Here is a 22,211-nt window from a genome sequence, read left to right as displayed (position 1 = left end):
ACACCATTTCATTCCGGAAATTCAAGCTGCATGGAGCCCAATATCCACCAACTTCTCCAAAAATAGCTAAGGAACAATGAATTGGAAACAATGTGGAATTACAACATTCCTTGACCCAGTGGCACTGAACATGGCCCTGATGCAGACCCACACTCTGACCTCAACTTGGTCTCAAACCTGGACCTGACCCTAATCCAAGACCCTAACCCTAGCCCCCAACCCAAATAATGTTCACAAGAATCAAAATGTAGAAACTGCAAATATCCATCAATGGAAAATGCATAAGCAAAGTGTGGTGAAGGATTTGAATTTGGGTTCAGGTTCAGGTTTTAGTTCTAGATTAGGATTTGGGTTCAGTGTCAGGGTGAGGATTTAGAGTGAAGGGCAAGGGAACAGAATTATATTTTAGGGCTTTAAGTTTATGATTTAGGCTTTAAGACTCAGGGCTTATGGGATAAAGTTCAAAGTCAAATTTGGGGTTTGGCTTCATGCTGAGACTTGGGTTTGGGATTCATGACTTGGAGGTCTGGTTTAGGGTTTAGGTTCATGTTTCAGGGCTTGGATCCAGGGCTCAGGTACAGGTTTTCGGTTCCATTTCAGGTTTGGGATTCAGGGTTCTAGTTTGGGCTTTAAGGTCAGCTTAGGTTTTGGCGTTGTTAGGGGTTAAGGTTAGGTTTAGGGATGACAAATTTTCTTCAGTTGTCATCATGGACACAAAATTTCTATCTGAAGTTTCTAAGTCAGAAATGTATTTAATCTGGGGGTGCCTGAGTGGCTCAGTGTGTTAAGCCTCTGCCTTGGGCTCAGGTCATGATCTCAGGGTCCTGGGATCAAGCCCTTCATCAGGCTCTCTGCTTGGTGGGGAGCCTGCTTCCCCATCTCTCTCTCTGCCTGCCTCTCCCTACTTGTGATCTCTGTCTATAAAATAAATAAATAGAATCTTAAAAAAAAAGAAATGTATTTCATCTGGGTGTCAGGAGCTTGTTTGGAATTTAGGATCCCAGTAACTCCCTACCAACAGCATTCTGATCCTAGAGTCTCCCAGTCACCCAGAAGCGGCTCTTGTCTTGGCACAAACTTGGCTCTCTGCCCTTGACAGAGAAGGGCAAGTTGGTGCCAAAGTTGGGATTCACCATGGTAGAGGTGTGAAACCAAATATTGTGGAACTATCATGGAAAATGAGACAGGAGACAAATAACTGGTTGACTCCTGATTCTTCCACAAAAACAAAGACCAAGTTTCCAATAGAATCTGATAATGTTCCCTAGGAAGGCCTATGGTACTCATTACCAGTACCAAAAGAGGACCCCTCCCTGGTTTAAACTAAGAATCACAGCAGGATATTTCCTACTTAGTGTCAAAAATAAAAATTTATTTTTTGGCTGTTCCAGCGTACAATTTGTGGAAGCACTGACAACCGTTTCATGCTCAAATTCTCATCAACACAACGCTGGCAACGTTGTAATGTATTGCTCCTTGGAATACCAAGTACAAGGAGGGCTAATAGAAGTAGTAAAAAGATACCAAATATGAGATTCAGAAAAAGCACCATTTATGGGCATCTAATGTGGATCCCTAACCATAAGATCTAACATATCATCCTATAGATTTCACTTACAAAAGTCATCAATAACAGTAGCCTACTGACCACTGTAACCACCCCACCATTGACTTCTAGGTCTGTAATACACATTCCAACCGCTGGAGACACAATTCTCAGCAGCAGAATGGGACTTGCCCAGTCCAGGTGGACCAACTCTTACAGTAAAGCCACAAAATCCCGCTCCTTGGAAATCTCAGCCATTAGGACACAGTCACAGAAACCATACCCAGAACTCAATAAGGGACAGACATCCCATGGGGCGGATGCTGCAGATCACCCCCACTCCCATGAAGTAGCTCCACAGCGGACTCCAGGTCCGTCCCCTTCCCGAGATCACACATTGCACCACTTCCTCCTCAGAACAAAACCATGAGCTGTCCTCATCAGGCCTGTGTGCAGCCTCACAGAAGGCCAGACACTTCCTTGAGAGTATTCAGCCTCTCATGCCTATACCAGCAGATGGAGGGTGCTGTCTTCCCGACTACCGTACCAACTAGAGAAGACTTGGAACAAGTCTTACCAGACTCTATGCAAAGGAATATTCTCCATCTGCAAAATGATGGATGGTGAAACACCACGGATTCCCTGCAGCTTCTTGAACCTAGGTAAGTTGGAGCTACAGCTTGGCCAGAGCTATTATCCCCAATCCCCTAAACACACACACTTACCTTGTGCACTCTGGGCCAGTTTCCATCCACTTTGCTCCTCAGCCATTGTTTCTGCAGAGAAGGACAGCAGTACTGAGGTGCTGGGACGGAGGTGCTAGGTGCTAAGCCAGGACCTTGGACCCACTTGCTATCAGAAATTAATATTCGTTTTATTAACAGATGCATCCCATAAGATCTTGCCACCATAGCCATTAGAAAAGTCATTACAACAGAGGTCTTAACAACATGTGCCAATCTCCATGGCTCCACTCCCTGGCTCCAGGGATTGGTTCATTCATGGGCATGTGACCTGTTCCCAGCCAATGAGGTGGGAGGAACCTTGGGTCTTAGCCTGCAGGGCCAAGGATGGGGTGAACTGCCCAGGCCAGGGTTTTTTTCCATCATGACTGCATAAGTGGCCTCAGCCAGGCCTGTGCCAGTGCCACAGATTGCTCAGGAAGCCAGATGCTCCATAACATTGCTGAGGGCTGAATCAGACATGTCCTGAAGCTCACACATGCTACATCCTCTGCTAACTCAGGAGAACCCTAAATGTGCTCATGGTCTTGTCCTGAACAAGAAGACCATCTGTGTGGTATATAACCTGCAAGATATACCCACCAGGCAATGGGGACTGTCTCAGCCAAACAATACCTACATGGAATTCAACCACAGACAAACGTCTTGTGGCAAACTTGAGGCCTACAGAGAAAGGCAGGAGAATTCCTGAGGCCTTCATTGTTGGCCAATCTCACTATCATCTTTTTTTCCTTTCAAGTGGAGGGGCCAGGGTCAGGCAGGATATGTCCCAGTGTACTCCCACTCTGCCACTGGAAAAGAAGAGCCCTCTCCCCCATCATCCGTCATGTTGCAGATCTAGAGTGTGGGAAACTATCACCCGTGGGCCAAATGGGACTTCTCCCTGTATTCTGTCAATCAAGTGTGGCTGGAACATGAGTTATGGATGGTCGGTGGCTGCTCTCAAGCCACAGTGCAAGGGTGGAGTCATTGCCAGAGACACCACATGGACAGCAAACCTGACAGAAAATCTCTACAGAAGACTTTATGGAAAAGTCTGTGTCAATTCCTGGTCTCAAAGATCCTAGGATCATGTCACTTCTTTGAACAGAGCATAGTGCCTTCTGGGTAAAATGTAATTTCTTCACCCCCAGAGGCAAGGACTTCCATCCTTTTAGCCAGAACTGGATCTCTATCCTACTCTATTTAAACCTTAAATGGCACATCAAGCCACAGTGTGCAAGGAGGATATAATACAGTAGCGTGTTTTCTGTCCCACAGGAATGGCACACAATGTGGTCCCATTGTGATCTCAGAAGGAAGCCACCTTCATAGAACAAACTTCATCTGGGAGGACTCCCAAGTCCCTTGTCCTAGACACTATGTTCCACCAAGGCTGGGGGCACACAGAGGGACAGAAACTCCCCTGCCCTCAGGGTTTTGAATGATGTCTGTTCTTCCAGGACAAAATATCCTGAAACCATTTATCGACCTGTCATCCAGCCAGATGTCTGCTAGAGAGATCTACTTCAAGCAGAAAGGACAGACCAAGAGACAATAATTGACAGCCTTGTGTGACAAGTGCCATGTCAGGGACACTCAGGAGGACTGGGGGTGTGCAGGGTTGGCCAGACCAGGTTCCCAGGAGGACTGGGAATGTTCCAGGAGGGTGATCACAGCTGTGTCACTACAGGGAATGCTCGGGAAGACTGGAGGTGAGCAGGGTTGGCCAGACTGGGGGCAGGGGCCTGGGAGTGCTCCAAGAGGGTGAACACAGCGGTCACTATAGGGAATGCTCTAGAGGACTGGGGTTGTGCAGGGTTGTCTAGAATGGGGGGCAGAGGAACCAGGAGTGCTCCAGGAGGATGTCGCAGCTGTGCCCTTGTGTGGCTACACATGTCAGTGTGACTCGGCATTGGCCAGACCAGAAATGACAGGGCAGGTGAGGGGCCATGTCCCTAAACTGTCTTCTACAAGGAAAAAATTCAGTAATGAGATTTCTTTCAGTACAATTTCATGTCACATGCGCCCGTGAGCTGACTGTGTAGAACATGAAGTATGTAGTTTGCCATTGCTTTCAAACCTGAGGTGCCGGGGGCAGAGCACACTGGATATTTCATACTCTGCTTTCAGAGTATGATGACGTTTCCTGCCTTCATCTCTGACCCAAGCACAGGGAATGAAGGCAATACAGATCTACACTTCAAAATGTCAACAGAAATCTGAAAACCCAAGTTCTCCCAGAATCTAAAGGCTCAGGACCAGGCTGACGGAAAGGGGATGCAGAGAGCAAGGAACCAAAAGAACACGTCATGTGCATGTGAGCTGGCCCACTTCTCCACCTGTTGGAAGTGAGCCATGTCTGACAGGAGGGAGTCCCACCTGCACCCGGTCCGTCTGTTTGCTGCCCTTGGGCAGAGCAGAGGATGGGCTGATCCAGGTGTGGGTGTCATGGGGAGATGGCCAGCTGGCCACAGATGCTACCTGCCAAGTACCTGTAGGACCAGCTCCTGATCCTCAGCTAAGATGAAACAATCATTATGTTTAGTTATCTATAACCTGGTACAGGGCATGTGCTCAGTGCTTTGGTGACTATATCCTCTCCCATTTTATTTTTAAAAAACACATTAGGCAGGTTAAGATTGACATACAAAAAACTGTCTGTCATTAATGTATGAAACTTGACCCTCACTCTAACCCTAATATCTAGTTAAGATATACTCAATTTAGAATATCGATCGAAAGTTAGAGGATGGTTTTTAGGAGCTAAGGAATTCAGTGACCAACCTTCTGTCTTATTCTCCTTTGAATCTGTTTAAGTTGGAAAACGTTCAGCCACATGCTTTCTGGAGAGTGGCCACACGGGGGCAACAGTGAGTAAACACTGACACAAACCCCACTCCAAGCCAATTCTTCCTTCACCCCGTCAAACCTCGTTCATTCAATGTTTACAGGTTATTGTACACATTATGAAAAGTGTGACTTTGTTGAATTTTTAAAAAAACAAATTAATTCTTTCAACCTGTTAAGAATAGAAGATGTTTTCTAAAATCTGGGAGTTGGCGAGTGGATGAAGGCCCAGGGGTCTGGGAAAAGGCTACTACTGTCGAATCTATTCAGGTCTACTAAGGAAACAAGGATGACTTCTATTCCACTTCTTTGCAGGAAGAATTTGTGTCAACTCACAGCACTGAATCCACACAAAATAGTGTAGCTCAGAGGAAAACAAAAAGAGAATAAACAGCCTCCAGGAGCAGAGAAAGACCCACACCCAGGAACAGAGAAGACAGAGCACAGAGGCTCTGCTCAAGCCAATTTATATTTCTGTAGATCCTCTGGAGCTAGAATGCCCCTGGTGCCCCTGGGGGTCATGGGTCAGGCAGAGAGCACACCCTGATACTGCACTGTCGGAACCCATGACAAGCCTCCTGGTCCCTTCCTCTGCGAGACACCCCCTACCCCCTGACTATTCCATCCTGCTTCTTGGAACTGCCATTCCCCTTTCTGACACCATTGTTCACTTTTCCCATCACTGCCATCATATAGAGTACATACTATTTTGTCATTTAAATGTTTTTTGTCATGTTTGCTGTGAAACTACACTTTGCAACATCTACCCGGATGTAGATCACCTGCTGCTTTGCGTGACAAAGCTGTGGACTCTGAGTGCCCTCATGGTGTCATGGGGGCTAGTGTCCTGGGCAAGGTCCTCACTAAGCCAACTCAGTTGTTGCAGTGAAGGCCTGAGAGGGGCACTGCTATTTTTGTGCAAGCAAGGTAGCACAGCCAAAGCCTTGGTTTGGGTTCCTAATTGCTCATGGCCCCTTGGCCACATCAGATGGCATGGGGGCACACTCTGAAGACCCTTGCTAATCCAGTGTTGCTCTGGTTAATTTCCATGGAACAGCCATTGTGTCCAATGGAGGAACTCAATAGGAGTGGGAAGGATGGGAGTCAGAACTCCTGAGATAGAATCCATCTTGGGGGTTGCCCAAAACTTCCTAGGAGTTCATGCCACAGTCTTGAATGAATCCATTAATCTAAAAACATTTCCTCATTTTAAAAATAATGAGCCTAAAGCTCTGATGAAGTGACTCTCCCAAGTCATACTGGAAATCAGTGAAAGAGCCAGAATGAGCTGGGAGATGGCCTCCAGGAGGAACCCCCAGAGTGGCTTTTGCTAGAGCCGCAATCTCCCATTTATCTTTCCTGGAATCCCCAACTCTCATGGGACTCTTCATGGGACATATCCTGGGAACAAAGGTCATGTCAGTGCCACAAAAACCTCTGACACTGGCTATAAAGATGTCAATGGAGTCCCAAGCCATGGGCCATTTCAGAGTTTGTCTGCAAAAGAAATGGTTGGTGGGAAACCCACATGATGACAGATGGTAGAGGAAGATGGAAGCAACTAGGGAAAGAGGAGTTGCGCACATCACATCTGGCCCCAGATGACACAATGGTGTCCAGCAGGACAAGCCCCCCAAACGCCCCCCAGCACCTTCACAGAACTCACCCTAAGCTTTGAAGCTGATCTTCCTACATGGGTCAGGAGTGCTTGGCTAGCTCAGGGAAGCATGACACAGGACATAAGAAAGCCACAGCCTTGACAGATGTGTTTTCATGGAACAATAGTTTTCTCCAAATATATTCTGAAATAGTAAAAAAATTCACTGATAGAACATGGATATTTTTGATTAAAAAGAAAGCCATACTTGTTGAATTAATAAATATTTATGGAGTATCTACTTGGTGCAAATGTATAGCTCTAGTCCCACCTGGGAGCTTGCAAAGTACATGGAATACAATCAATGGACCAATGGTAGGAAGGAATGTAGGCTGAGGGTTGAGAGAGCCATCCTATTCAGAGACGCCCATTAAGGAAGCCCACTGAGGAGATGTTTTTCAGCCAAGACCAGAAAGACAGGGCCAGTGAATCCATCTGGGAGAGGAGTGATAGAGCAACTTGATTTTTCATTATTTTGACCATAAAACACAAATGTCAAGAAATACTGTCTTAGGGCACCTGGGTGGCTCAGTGGATTAAAGCCGCTGCCTTCGGATCAGGTCATGATCCCAGGGTCCTGGGATCGAGCCCCACATCGGGCTCTAGGCTCAGCAGGGAGCCTGCTTCTTTCTCTCTCTGCCTTCCTCTCTGCCTACTTGTGATCTCTGCCGTCAAATAAATAAATAAAATCTTTAAAAAAAAAAGAAATACTGTCTTAAGTGTTGATTTGGAACATTTGGTTCTTCTCTGTAACTATTTCGGTTACATGCTAACCTTACTCACTATAAAATACTCTAAGAAAATATCTTATTTAAGCATGGACATCTTGTATTAAAAGGCAAATTAAGGCACGCCTGGGTGGCTCAGTGGGTTAAGGCCTCTGCCTTCAGCTCAGGTCATGATCCCAGGGTCCTGGAATTGAGCCACACATCAGATCCTCTGCTCGGTGGGGAGCCTGCTTCCCTTCCTCTCTCTCTCTCTGCCTACTTGTGATCTCTGTCTGTCAAATAAATAAATAAAATCTTAAAAAAAAATAAAAGGCAAAGAAATTAACCCTAGCACAACCCTAAACTTACTCCTACCCCAACCCCTGACACTAACCCTACCCCAAACCCCTAACCTTAACCCCTGACCCTAACCTGTGACCCTAAACCCTGACTATAAACTTGACCCCAACCCTGACCCTAGGTTGGGCTCAGAGGGGTCTGTTCCCAGACCTGATGCCAAAGCCCCAGGGACTAAGAACACCTAAGCAAATCCAGAGGATTCCACCTGCCACCCAGAGGGAAACCATGCCATTTGGAACTCCGGAAATGGTTCAGAGCAGGAGAAATCCGCATGCTCACCTAAGGCAACACCCACATTCGGTGCTGGCTGGACTCAAACCTGGAGCCTGACACTCACCCTGGCCATGCCCTGAACTCAGGCCTTTAGTAGTCTTGCCACACAGCTGGCAGATTGAACCTGCCATGATCCTAGCCCCAACCCTAACCCTAGATTGGCTTTTTAAAGGACCATGCCCAGAGGCCTGGCTCCAGATCTGCAGGGAATGGGGACACCTAAGCGAAGCAGAGGGCTCATCCTACAACAAAGTCAGAAATCATGTCTTTTGGAACTGCAGAAAGGATTTAGAGAAAAAATCTGAATGAAATCTTGAACCAATCCCTGCTTATTTATAATTCCAAACCATACTGGATGCAAAGGCTGAGACTGATACTCTCCTTAACTCAATTAAGGACGTCTGTGAAGGTCTCCACACCTAAGCAGATCACACCTTCCATGCTCCTGGGACCACCCCTATCCTAGATAAAGACATCGGTATAAACATGAACACAACTTTCTACCAAAAGGACATACAAGAGATCAAGAGACCCATGAAAAAGTGCTCCACATCACTTAGCATCAGGGAAATACAAATCAAAACCACAATGAGATACCACCTTACAACAGATGGCATGGCTAAAATTATCAAGGCAGGGAAAAACAAATGTTGGTGAGACATGGTGAAGGGGGAACCCTCTTACACTGCTGGTGCAAAAGCAAGCTCATACAGCCACTCTGCCAAATGTTATAAAGTTCCTTCAAGAACTTAAACATAGAGCTACCCTACGACCCAACAATTGCACTACTAGGTATTTACCCCAAAGACATAGATTGAATGAAAAGTAGTGGCACATGTTCCCCAATGTTCATTGCAACATTATCCTCTCTAGCCAAAGTATGGCAAGAGCTCAGATGTTCATGGACAGATGAATGGATAAAGAAGATGTAGTTCATATCTAAAACAGAATATTATTCAGCCATCAGAGAGGATGAAGACTTAGTATCACATCCACCTGGATGGAATTGGAGGGTGTTATGCTGAGCAAAATAAGTCTATCAGAGAAAGACAGTTGTACATGGGTTCACTCCTATGTGAAATAGAAGAAACACCACAGATGATCAGAGGGGAAGGGAGGAAAGCTGAATGGGAAGTCATCAGAAGGAGGAAAACCATGAGAGATTCTTCAGTACAGAAACAAACTTTTGGGTTTGTTACAGAAACAAACTGAGGGTTGCTGGAGGGGAGGTGGCTAGGGGATGTGGTAACTGGGTGATGGGCATTAAGGAGGGCATAAGATGCAATGAACACTGGGTGTTACACACACCTGATCTATTATTGAACACTATATCTGAAACAAATGATGTTCTCTAAGTTGGCTGATTGAATTTAAGTTAAACAAAAAGAACTCAAGAAAACACTCCTAAAAATCTGTATGGAACCAGCAAAGATACTGAACAGCCAACACAATGCTGAGCAAGGAAAACAAAGCTGGAGGAGTCACAATTCCAGATTTCAAGTTCTACTACAAAGCTGTAGTCATCCTAACAGGATGGTCCTGGCACAAAAATACACACAGCAACCAAGGGAACAGGACAGAAGCTCAGATTAAACCCACAGTTGTGTGCCCAATTAATCTTCCACAAAACAGGCAAGAGTATCAAAAAGGAAAAAGTCTTTACAACAAATGGTTTTGGAAAAACTGGACAGCCACGAACAATAGAATGTAGTTACCCTGCTTCCTTACACCATAGAGACAAATAAACTCAAAACAGTTTCAAGACCTCAGTGAAAGACCAGGAACCATAAAATCCCTACAAGAGGGCTCAGACAGTAACTTCTTGACATGGACCAAGCAGCATTTTTCTAGACTGTCTCCTGAGGCAAAGGAAAGAAAAGCAAAAATAAACTACTGAGACTATATTAAAAAAATAAGAAGTTTCCAGGGGGGAAGGTTATGGACATTGGGGAGGGTATGTGCTTTTGGGTAAATTGGAAGGGGAGATGAACCATGAGAGACTATGGACTCTGAAAAACAGTCTGAGGGGTTTGAAGTGGCGGGGGGGTAGGAGGTTGGGGTACCAGGTGGTGGGTATTATAGAGGGCACAGCTTGCATGGAGCACTGGGTGTGATGAAAAAATAATGAATACTGTTTTTCTGAAAATAAATAAATTGGAAAAAAAAATAAGAAGTTTCCACACAGAAGAACTAGGAAGAAGTAATAATAATAAGACAACCTACTGAAAGGGAGAAGGTATTTACAAATATCCTATGCAATGAAGGGATAGTGTCCAAAATATATAGAATGGATACAACTCAGCATCCGAAAAACAAGTAATCTGGTTAAAAAATAGTCTGAAGACATGAACAGACATTTTTCTAAAGAAGAAATAAAGATGGCCAATGGTCCCATGAAAAGCTGTTTCACCATCACCCAAGCTCAGGAAAATGCAAAGCAGAAGTATAACGAGATATTACCACATACTGTCAGAATGGCTCCCATCAACAACACAAGGAACAGCAGGTTCTGGGAGGGTGTGGCAAAAGGGGACCCTCGTGCACAGTTGGTGGAACAACAACCTACTGCAGCCACTCTGGAAAACAGTATGGAGGGTCCTTGAGGTGTTAAACATAGAGTTGCCTTGGATCCGGCAATAACACTACTGGGTATTTACCTAAAGCACATGAAAACAAGAACTTTGCTTCTTCCAGCATTATTTAAAAGATCACAATACAGAAGCAACCGAAGTGTCTGTTGATAAAGTGATAAATGAAATGAGATGCAAACACACACACACACACACAGGAATATTACTCGGACAAAAGAATAATGAAATCTTGCCATTTGCAGCCACATGGATGGAACTAGAGATTATCCTAAGTGAAAACAGTCAGTCAGAGAAAGACAATACCATATGATGTCACTCTAGTGTAGAATTGAGGAAACAAACATACACACATAAAGGAGAAAAAAGAGACAAACCAAAATACAGATTCTTTTCTTTTAAATTTCTTTTCAGTGTAACAGTATTCATTATTTTTGCACCACACCTAGTGCTCCATGCAATACGTGCCCTCTATAACACCCATCACCTGGCTCCCCCAACCTCCCAGCCCCCTGCCCCTTCAAAACCCCCAGGTCGTTTTTCAGAGTCCATAGTCTCTCATGGTTCACCACCCATTCCAATTTCCCTCAATTCCCTTCTCCTCTCCATCTCCCCTTGTCCTCATATGATCATTGACTCTCTCTGCTTGACTTATTTCACTCAGCATAATCTCTTCCAGTCCTGTACATTTTGCTACAAAAGTTGGGTACTCATCCTTTCTGATAGAGGCATAAAACTCCATAGTGTATATGAACCACATCTTCCTTATGCATTTGTCCGTTGAAGGGCATCTTGGTTCTTTCCACAGTTTGGCGACCGTGGCCATTGCTGCTATAAACATTGGGGTATAGATGGCCCTTCTTTTCACGCCATCTGTATCTTTGGGGTAAATACCCAGGAGTGCAATGGCAGGGTCATAGAGAAGCCCTATTTTTAATTTCTTGAGGAATCTCCACACTGTTCAAAGTGGCTGCACCAACTTGCATTCCCACCAAGAATGTAAGAGGGTTCTCTTTTCTCCACATCCTCTCCAACACACGTTGTTTCCCGTCTTGCTAATTTTGGCCATTCTATGTGGTGTAAGGTTGTATCTCAATGTGGTTTTAATTTGAATCTCCCTGATGGCCAGTGATGATGAACATTTTTTCATGTGTCTGATAGCCATTTGTATGTCTTCATTGGAGAAGTGTCTGTTCATATCTTCTGCCCATTTTTTGGCATGATTATCTGTTTTGTGTGTGTTGAGTTTGAAAAGTTCTTTATAGATCCTGGATATCAACCTTTTGTCTGTACTGTCATTTGACAATATCTTCTCCCATTCCGTGGGTTGCCTCTTTGTTTTCTTGACTGTTTCCTTAGCTGTGCAGAAGCTTTTGATCTTGATGAAGTCCCAAAAGTTTATTTTTGCTTTTGTTTCCTTTGCCTTTGGAGACATATCTTGAAAGAAGTTGCTGTGACTGATATCGAAGAGGTTACTGCCTATGTTCTCCTCTAGGATTCTGATGGATTCGTCTCGCGTTGAGGTCTTTTATCCATTTCAAGTTTATCTTTGTGTATGGTGTAAGAGAATGGTCGAGTTTCATTCTTCTACATATAGCTGTCCAGTTTTCCCAGCACCATTTATTGAAGAGACTGTCTTTTTTCCACTGTATATCTTTTCTGCTTTGTCAAAGATTATTTGACCATGGAGTTGTGGGTCCATATCTGGGCTCTCTGTTCCACTGGTCTATGTGCCTGTTTTTATGCCAGTACCATGCTGTCTTGGTGAACACAGCTTTGTAGTAAAGCTTCAAATCAGGTAACATGATGCCCCCCATTTTATTTTTGTTTTTCAACATTTCCTTAGTGATTCGGGGTCTCTTCTGATTCCATACAAGTTTTAGGATTATTTGCTCCAGCTCTTTGAAAAATACTGGTGGAATTTTGATCGGAATGGCATTAAAAGTATAGATTGCTTCCCTATGACCCTGCAATTGCACTCCTGGGTATTTACCCCAAAGACACAGATGTCGTGAAAAGAAGGGCCATCTGTACCCCAATGTTTATAGCAGCAATGGCCACGGTTGCCAAACTATGGAAAGAACCAAGATGCCCTTCAACGGATGAATGGATAAGGAAGATGTGGTCCATATACACTATGGAGTATTATGCCTCCATAAGAAAGGATGAATACCCAACTTTTGTAGCAACATGGACAGGACTGGAAGAGATTATGCTGAGTGAAATATGGCAAGCAGAGAGAGTCAATTATCATATGGTTTCACTTATTTGTGGAGCATAACCAATAGCATGGAGGACAAGGGGCGTTAGAGAGGAGTAGGGAATTTGGGTAAATTGGAAGGGGAGGTGAACCATGAGAGACTATGGACTCTGAAAAACAGTCTGAGGGGTTTGAAGTGGCGGGGGTGTGGGAGGTTGGGGTACCAGGTGGTGGGTATTATAGAGGGCACGGCTTGCATGGAGCACTGGGTGTGGTGAAAAAATAATTAATACTGTTTTTCTGAAAATAAATAAATTGGAAAAAAAACATAAAAGGAAATGAAAAAAAAAAGGATAGATTGCTCTAGGCAGTATAGACATTTTAACAATGTTTATTCTTCCGATCTGAGAGCATGGAATGGTCTTCCATCTTTTTGTTTCTTCTTCAATTTCTTTCATGAGTGTTCTGTAGTTCCTCAAGCACAGTTCCTTTACCTTTTTGGTTAGGTTTATTCCCAGGTATCTTATGGTTCTTGGTGCTATAGTAAATGGAATCGATTCTCTAATTTCCCTTTCTGTATTTTCTTCTTAGTGTATAAGAAAGCCACTGTTTTCTGTACATTGACTTTGTATCCTGCCACGTTACTGAATTGCTGTATGAGTTCTAGAATTTGGGGGTGGAGTCATTTGGGTTTTCCATATAAGGAATCATGTCATCTGTGAAGAGAGAGAGTTTTACTTCTTCATTGTCAATTTGGATACCATTTATTTCTCTTTGCTGTCTGATTGCTGTTGCTAGGACTTCTAATACTATGTTGAACAAGAGTGGTGAGAGTGGGCATCTTTGTCGTGTTCCTGATCTCAATGGGAAGGCTTCAAGTTTTTTCCCATGGAGGATAATATTTGCTGTGGTTCTTTCATAGATAGATTTCATGAGTTCAGGAATGTTCCCTCTATCCCTATACTTTGAAGCGTTTTAATCAAGAACGGATGCTGGATTTTGTCAAATGCTTTTTCTGCATGAAATGAGAGGACCATGTGGTTCTTCTCTCTTCTCTTATTGATTTGTTCTATCAAACTGATTGATTTGTGAATGTTGAACCAACCTTGTAACCCAGGGATGTATCCCACCTGGTCATGGTGGATAATCTTTTTAATGTGCTGTTGGATCCTGTTTGCTGGGATCTTGTTGAGAATCTTAGCATCCATATTCATCAGTTATATTGGTCTGAAATTCTCCTTTTTGGTGTGGTCTTTGCCTCGTTTGAGGATCAGGGTAATGCTGGCTTCATAAAAAGAGTCTGGAAGTTTTTCTTCTCCTTCCATTCTTAAAACAGCTTTACGGTTTCTTTGAAAGTTTGGTAGAAGTCCCAAGGGAATCTGACTGGTCCTTGGCTCTTGTTTTCTGGGAGGTTTTTGATCACTGCTTCAATCTCCTCACTAGATATCGGTCTATTCAGGTTGTCAATTTATTTCTGGTGCACTTTTGGGAGTTTAAAGGGCGGGGAAAGCCGCTGTTCATCTAGCATCATTCTGGAAGCCAGAGCCCATGCCCGGTGCTGAAGAGGCCCAGGGCCCAAACAGCCGTGAGAGCCGGTCACACTGAAACTGCATCCACGCAGGCAGAAGACAGCCCCACTCTCCACACGGTGTGTGGAGGTTCGAGGAACATGCTGGACCCTTCTCTGGGAGCGAGAAACAGGTCTGCTGAGAGAGCAGCCTTCCCATCCGACAACACTCTCGAGGAAAGGTGCCTCCACAAATTCGCTCCTGCCAGTGAACACAGGTGCCTTCAGAAGCATGTGTGAGGGGAAAGGGGGCAGTGTAGCCATCTCACCAAGGAGGCCGGTGTGTGAGGCCTGCACCCACGGCGAGAACCCTGATCCACGGAGACAGATGTGATTTCCAAATGTATGTGAAGAAACCTCAGCCAAAGAGTCCTACGGACGAGCACTCAGACACCTTCCTGTCAGGAAAGCCATTGGCGCACTTATGGGTCGTGAAGAGGGAACCCCCTCGCAAGGGCGGTGGGACAGCGTAGGCAAGGTGCCACATAGTGACCTGGGTGATCCAGGTTGTCACGACCTGATTCTTTGCACCAGAAGCTTATTCCAGGGGTGCAGCAGTGATGCCAAATGTACTGGAAGAAGCCGAAGCCAAGGGCCCTATGCAAAAAGCGCTAAGACGCCTTCCTGTGAACAAAGCCGACTCTGCGCATGTGGCTCGTGAAGAGGGACCACCATTGGGATGCCTATGTGATAGCATCGGCGAGGTGCACTGTGCCAACCCATGAGGAGGAATCCAGTCAATGAGGCATCCTTCCACAAGCTACCGCCTGCCAGGCCGGCTGGAGGGCTAGCCGACGTGCGTGGTGCAGTATGCGGTAAGGAACACACCCTGGGCTCTGAGGAAGCAGTTCCGTAGAGCACCCCTCTCCAGGCTCGACTTCCGTCACGAGGGCGGACCTCTCTCACAACCTAAGCTCAGAAGCCAAGGAGGGGGCCTTGGGCGTAAGGCCCAGGGGCAACACTGCAGTGAGGATTGGGACCTTGAAGTGGCCTCCGACAATAAGACGCAGGCATTGCCAAAGTGTGTGGGACAGCTTGGGGAACGTGTTTGGTGCTCCCCGGTGAGGGAGAAACACGTCTGTGGCGAAGGCGACTTTCAGCTCTGACAGCACCGGAGAGAGAAGGTGCAGCCACACACGTGGGCTGGCGCGGGAACACAAGTGTACTACACAGTCTGTATGGGGCAAGAGGAAATAGGAAATCACCTCACCTAGGATGCCCAGGTGCATGCAGAAGGTTCCATTCAACTAACGCCTGGTTGCCCCAAGAGGGGCAGCACGCTACCATGCACGCCGCTCTAAGGAACAACAGGGAGGGGAAAGCATTTGTTCAGCATCTGATCTTGGAAGCTAAGCAAGGTCAGGCCTGGTTATTATTTGGGTGGGGAAATGCCATGGAATAATGGGTGCTGTAGGCTTTATTTGTCCCCAAATCTTTTCTTTGGCCTTCCTCTTTTCTTTCCCCCTTCGGTCTCCTTCCCTCTCCCTTGGCTGCCACCGCTTGGCACCCTGGCCAATGCAGCTGCCTCCCTTTCCACCTCCACTTCAACAGGTCCGCCTGCACCTCACCTGGCCTTGGGGGGCTGCTGGCAGGGCAGGGCAATGTTGGAGGGGGCTCAGGGGCCAGAGGCAGGGAAAGGGGGACCGGGGTGAGGACCAAGGCCACAAACGCGTGGAGGGGCGTGGGGGCCGCTGGGCTGTGGGAGGAGGGCAAGGAGGTGGGGGTGGGTGGACAGGAGGCAGGATCGGGCCTCGACCCTGGGCTCGGGCTCCTCTCCATGGGCCTGTGCTCCCGAGGCCCTGGGCCTGAGCCCTGGTCCCTGGATCCCCTAGTGAGGCCCTCGGGCTGCCCCCAGCTCCCAAGCCAACCCATAGCCACCCCACCCCCCTGCCCCTTTCGGTGACCCCGCAACCTGGGCCGTCCCTGCCCCTTCCCTCCATCGGGTCTGGGCTCTGCTCAGGCTGGAAGGGCATTCCCTTCCTCCTCACTGGCCACCTCCCACCGACCACCTCGCCCGGGCTCAGGTGCCCAGGACGTGACATGGCCCACCACCCTGGCTTCTGGCGCCAAGGGCACCCGGCTCCACGCTCCGTCTTATGGGAACGGTGAAGACAACAGCAAGGCTCTCTCACTCAGCAAGACCGGCGGCGACCCACACTGGGTGAAGACAGGCACTGCGGGCCCCCTCCACACCTGACACCAAAGGACTAGATCAGAGAAAGAAACCCTCGCAGGCCCCAAGGCCAGAAGGGGTGCTGGGCAGTGACTCCCGTCACCTCACCTGCAGGTCCTCAGGCTCCCTGGGCTCCTCTGGCCACCTAGGCCAAAGCCCCACCCAAGCATGACGGCCCTCCCACGTGGGACAGGTGCCAGGCCACCGCAGCCTCCTGGGTGTGTGGTGTCTTGTCCGACTGTGTGTGTGTGTGTGTGTGTTCCTGTGCGTGGGTGGGTCTGTGGGTCTGTGTGTGTGTGTGAGTGTTGTGTGCACCCGTGTCTCTGTCCGTGTCCCTGTCTGCATCCCGTTCAGGGTCACCGTGTCTTTCCTGAGGGTTGGGGGGGGTGGAGGGTCTGAGGGGGGTCTGCGGGGTGGAGAGTCTGTGTCTGTGGCTCTGCGTTCTTGCCGTCTGTCCAGAGGTCCCTCCATCTGTTTCCCTGGGTGTCCGTGTGTCCATCTAGGTGAGCCGGCCTCTCATGTCTATGGGACAATGGCCTGGTGTGGGTGGGTGGTGAGGGGAAACGAGGCAGAGGAAGGGCCACGGGCGGGAATGCTGCATCTGAGCTGACGTGTGGTTTCACCCGTGTCCTCGGGTGGGCTGGGAGTGAGGTGGGGTGGAGAGGAGGGGAGAGCAGAGCAGAACAGAGCAGAGTGGAGCTGAGCCGAGGAGAGCAGAGGAGAGGAGAGGAGAAAAGAGGAGAGGAGAGGAGGGAAGGCCAGGTGGATGGCAGCCGCAGGATTAGGGCGGCAGGAGGGCGCTGGGGCAACCACGCCTATGGGTCCTGAAGGAGGAACCCCCTCGCAAGGGCTGTGGGACAGCATCGGCAAAAAGCCTCACACTAACCTGGACAATGCAGGTGGTCGTGGCCTGTGTCCTTGGGCCAGAAGCTTGTTCCAGGGGCGTAGCAGCGATGCCAAATGTACTAGAAGAAGCCGAAGCCGAGGGCTCTATGCAAAAAGCGCTAAGATGCCTTCCTGTCAACAAAGCCATTTCCATGCATGTGGCTCGTGAAGAGGGACCGCCGTTGGGATGCTATGTGATAGCATCGGCGAGGAGCACTGTGCCAACCCAAGAGGAGGAATCCAGTCATTGAGGCATCCTTCCACAAGCTACCGCCTGCCAGGCCGGCTGGAGGGCTAGCCGACGTGCTTGGTGCAGGACGTGGTAAGGAACACACCCTGGGCTCTGAGGAAGCAGTTCCGTAGAGCGCCCCTCTCCAGGCTCGACTTCCGTCACGAGGGCGGACCTCTCTCACAACCTAAGCTCAGAAGCCAAGGAGGGGGCCTTGGGCGTAAGGCCCAGGGGCGACACTGCAGTGAGGATTGGGACCTTGAAGTGGCCTCCGACGACAAGATGCAGGCATTGCCAAAGTGTGTGGGACAGCTTGGGGAACGTGTTTGGTGCTCCCTGGTGAGGGAGAAACACATCTGTGGCGAAGGCGCCTTTTGGCTGAGACAGCAGCAGAGAGAGAAGGTGCAGCCGCACATGTGGGCTGGCGTGGGAACACAAGTGTACTGCACAGTGCGTGTGGGGCAAGAGAAAATCAGAAATCACCTCACCTAGGATGCCAAGGTGCGTGCAGAAGTTTCCGTTCAAAAAATGCCTGGGTGCCCCAGGAGGGGCAGCGTGCTGCCATGCATGCCACTCTAAGGAACAACAGGGCGGGGAAAGCCGCCCTTCATCTAGCATTATTGTGGAAGGCAGAGCCCAAGCCCGGTGCTGAAAGGCAGAGGGCCTAAACGGCCATGAGAACTGGTCACCCCGAAACCGCATCAACTCAGGCAGAAGACAGCAGAGTTCTGCACAAGGTGTGTGGAGGCTCAAGAAGCATGCCGGACCCTACCCTGGGAGGGAGAAACAGGTCTGCTGAAAGAACAGCCTTCCCTTCCAACAATGCTTTTGAGGAAAGGTGCCTCCGCAAACGTGTTCTTGCCAGAGAACACAGGAGCCTTTGGAAGCATGTGTGAGGTGACTGGGGGAAGTGCAGCCATCTCACCTAGGAGGCCGGTGCGTGCTGTGGCACTCTCCTGAGTTTTCCAGGCTGAGGTTTCAGAAGGTCTCCTTGTCCGTGGAATGATGTGCTGCGGGGACAGTGATCGCATTCCGCACTGACTTCTTTCTCCCCAGGAGGTAGACAGAAGCTACCTCAGCTGTTCTCACACACACACACTCTTGGCACACTGCTGTGTCGTGGAGGCTGCAAGGCGCTGATGTGGGCTCTGCTGGCCCCTCAGGACGGGCGCTCCCCCAAGAGCAAGCAGGTCGATTCCTCTCTCATTCACTTCTCTCTTCCTGGATGATGCTCGGGCGAGGAGGTTGGTCCCCAAGATCAGTTGCTTCCTTGGATCAGAGCCCTGCTGGCTGGTGCGGTTTCCAGGCCCCTGTGAGAGACACCTCTGTATCCCTGAAAAGTGCTGTGGGACCAGAGGTGCTGGTCACACTGAGAGGGTCCCAGAGTGGGGCCATGGCCCTCAGGATGTGTGTCTGTTCTCCAGCATCTGACAAGCCATTTTGCTTTCCGGGAATGCGAACGTGACTGTGTCCCTTCTGTGATGCTCATTCCTGAGACTAATGCCTTCAGGGCTTGATCTATGCTTCTCGGTGTCAGAACTGCTTCCCTCCTCAGGGACCTGAGTGAGGGCATGTGGTGACAAGGCATCGTCCTGAGGTCAACCGGTGGCAAGGCCCTGGCAAATGCCGCCCCCTTTTTCGGCAGGCCTCTCTGTTCAGGACGCCACCAAGATGTCAGCCTGAAGGAGGGCCTTGCCGTCTGGTCTTCTCTGCCTGACAGGAAGGCAATATGGTTTTTCCTGAGTCTTCCTCAAGTGGGTCAGATGGACAGCCCATGTTGGGCTGAGGGAAGCCTTTCATCTGTCAGAAGTAAACCGTCACACTCAGAACGGGACTGTGTGTTCTGCCCTGGGTCCCGTTCTCAGGGTAGCAGCAGCAGCCGATATTGACACACTTGTGACGGGATTCTGGATAGCGGAGTGAAGGGGTGCCTCCTCAGATGCCGTCCGCGATCTGATCCGAGCTCGGGCGGCCTGCCTTAGGCTTCCACACCAACACACGGGGGCGAACTTTTCTCTCTCTGCAAAGGAGTCCTGCTCGCAAAAGTCAGATCGACTTCATGCTTGTTTCAGGTAAGGAAGGCTGTGGTTCTTTCCTGATTTTTCCAGGATGAGGTTTGACAAGGCCCCATTCTCCGTGGAGAGACGTGGTGTGGGGACGGTGTTCGTATTCCCCACTGACTTCTTTCTCCCCGGGAAGCAGAGGGACGCTACCTCAGCCGTTCTCACACACACTCTTGGCACACTGCTGTGCCGTGGAGGGTGCAAGGCACTGACAGGGGCTCTGCCGGCTCCTCAGGATGGGCACTCCCATGAAAGCAAGCAGGCCGTTTCCTCTCTAATTCACTTCTCCCTTCGCAGACATTGCTCGGGCTGGGAAGTTGGTCCCTGAGATTGGATGCTTTTTTGGATCAGGGCCCCGCTGGATGCTGCAGTTTCCAGACTCCTGTGGGAGACTCCTCCATCTCCCTGAAAAGTGCTGTGGGACTAGAGGTGTTGGCCGCACAGACTGGGTCCCAGAGTGTGGCCATGGCCCTCAGGATGTGTGTCCATTCTCCAGCATCTGACAGAAGCCTTTTTGCTTCCCGGGAATGCCAAGCTGACTCCATCCCTTTGGCGAAGCTCATTCCTGGGACTGAGGTGTTCATGGCTTGCTCTATGGTTCTCGGTATCAGAACTGCTTCTCTCCTCAGGGCCCTGAGTGAGGGCGTGCTTTGCTAAGGCATCATCCGGAGGTCAACCTGTGGGAAGGGCCCTGCGCACGCCTCACCCGGTTCCGGCAGTCCTCTCTGCTGAGGGTGCCTCCAGGATGTCAGCCTGAAGGAGGGCCTCGCCATTCGGACTTCTCTGCCTGACAGGCAGGCAACACGGTTTTTTTCCTGAGGCTTGCACTAGTGTGGTAGCCGGATGGCAGGGGTCGGGTTGAGGGAAGCTGTGCTTCTCTCAGAAGTAGGCTGGAACACTCAGAATGGGAGCATGTGTTCTGCCCTGGATCCCGTTCTCAGGGTAGCAGCAGCAGCCGATTTCGACGCACTTGTGACGGGCTTCTGGGGAGCTGCGTGAAGGGTGGCCTGCTTGGATGCCATCTGCGATCCGAGCATGGGCTGCCTTCCTTAGGCTTCTGCACCAACGCATGGGGGCGAACTTTTCTGTTTCTGCAAAGGAGTCCTACTCTCAAAAGGCAGCTCGGCTTCGTGCTTGTTTCAGGAAAGGAAGGCTGTGGTTCTCTCCTGATTTTTCCAGGATGAGGTTTGACAAGGCCTCCTTCTCCGTGGAGAGACATGGTGCGGGGACGGTGTTCGCATTCCCCACTGACTTCTTTCTCCCCGGGAGGTAGAAGGACGCTACCTCAGCCGCTCTCTCACACACACACACTCTTGGGACACTGCTGCACTGTGGAGGGCACAAGGCACTGACAAGGGGCGCTCCCCTGTCCTCAAGCTGGCCGATTCCTCTCTAATTCACTTCCCCTTCTTGGATGTTGGTCAAGCTGGGAAGTTGGTCCCCAAGATTGGATGCTTTTTTGGATCAGGGCCCCGCTGGATGCTGCGGTTCCCAGGCTCCCGTGGGAGACGCCTCCGTCTCCCTGAAAAGTGCTGTGGGACTAGAGGTGCTGGCCGCACTGACAGGGTCCCAGAGTGAGGCCATGGCCCTCAGGATGACTGTCTGTTCTCCAGCGTCTGACAGAAGCCGTTTGCTTCCCGGGAATGCCAAGCTGACTGTGTCCCTTCCGTGAAGCTCATTCCTGGGACTGAGGCTTTCACGGCTTGCTCTATGCTTCTTTGTGTCAGAATAGTCTCTCTTCTGGGCCCTAAAAGGGTGTGCGGTGCTAAGGCATCATCCGGATGTCAACCTGTGGCAAGGGCCCTGCGCACGCTGCACCCGTTTCCGGCAGGCCGCACTGCTCAGTGCGTCACCAAGATGTCAGCCTGAAGGAGGGCCTGCCATTTAGTCTTCTCGGCCTGAAAGGCAGGCAACACGTTTTTTTCCTGAGGCTTGCACCACTGTGGCAGCCGGGCGGTGGGGGTCGGGTTGAGGGAAGCCGTACTTCTCTCAGAAGTATGCCGGGACACTCAGAACAGAACCGTGTGTTCTGCCCTGAGTCTGGTTCTCAGGGTAGCAGCAGCAGCCGATCTCAACGCACTTGTGACGGGCTTCTGGGAAGCCGCTTGAAGGGGTGCCTCCTCAGATGCCGTCCGCGAGCCGCCTGCTTTAGGCTTCTGCACCAACACACGGGGGCGAACTTTTCTGTTTCTGCGAAGGAGTCCTACTTGCAAAAGGCAGCTTGGCTTCATGCTTGTTTCAGAGAAGGAAGGCTGTGGTTCTCTCCTGATTTTTCCAGGATGAGGTTTGACAAGGCCTCCTTCTCCATGGAGAGACATGGTGCGGGGACGGTGTTCGCATTCCCCACTGACTTCTTTCTCCCTGGGAGGCAGAGGGACGCTACCATTGCCG

The sequence above is a fragment of the Neovison vison genome, chromosome 9 (assembly GCF_020171115.1).
Source record: "Neovison vison isolate M4711 chromosome 9, ASM_NN_V1, whole genome shotgun sequence".
NCBI lineage: Eukaryota > Metazoa > Chordata > Mammalia > Carnivora > Mustelidae > Neogale > Neogale vison.
Note: the sequence above shows the minus strand (reverse complement) of the source record.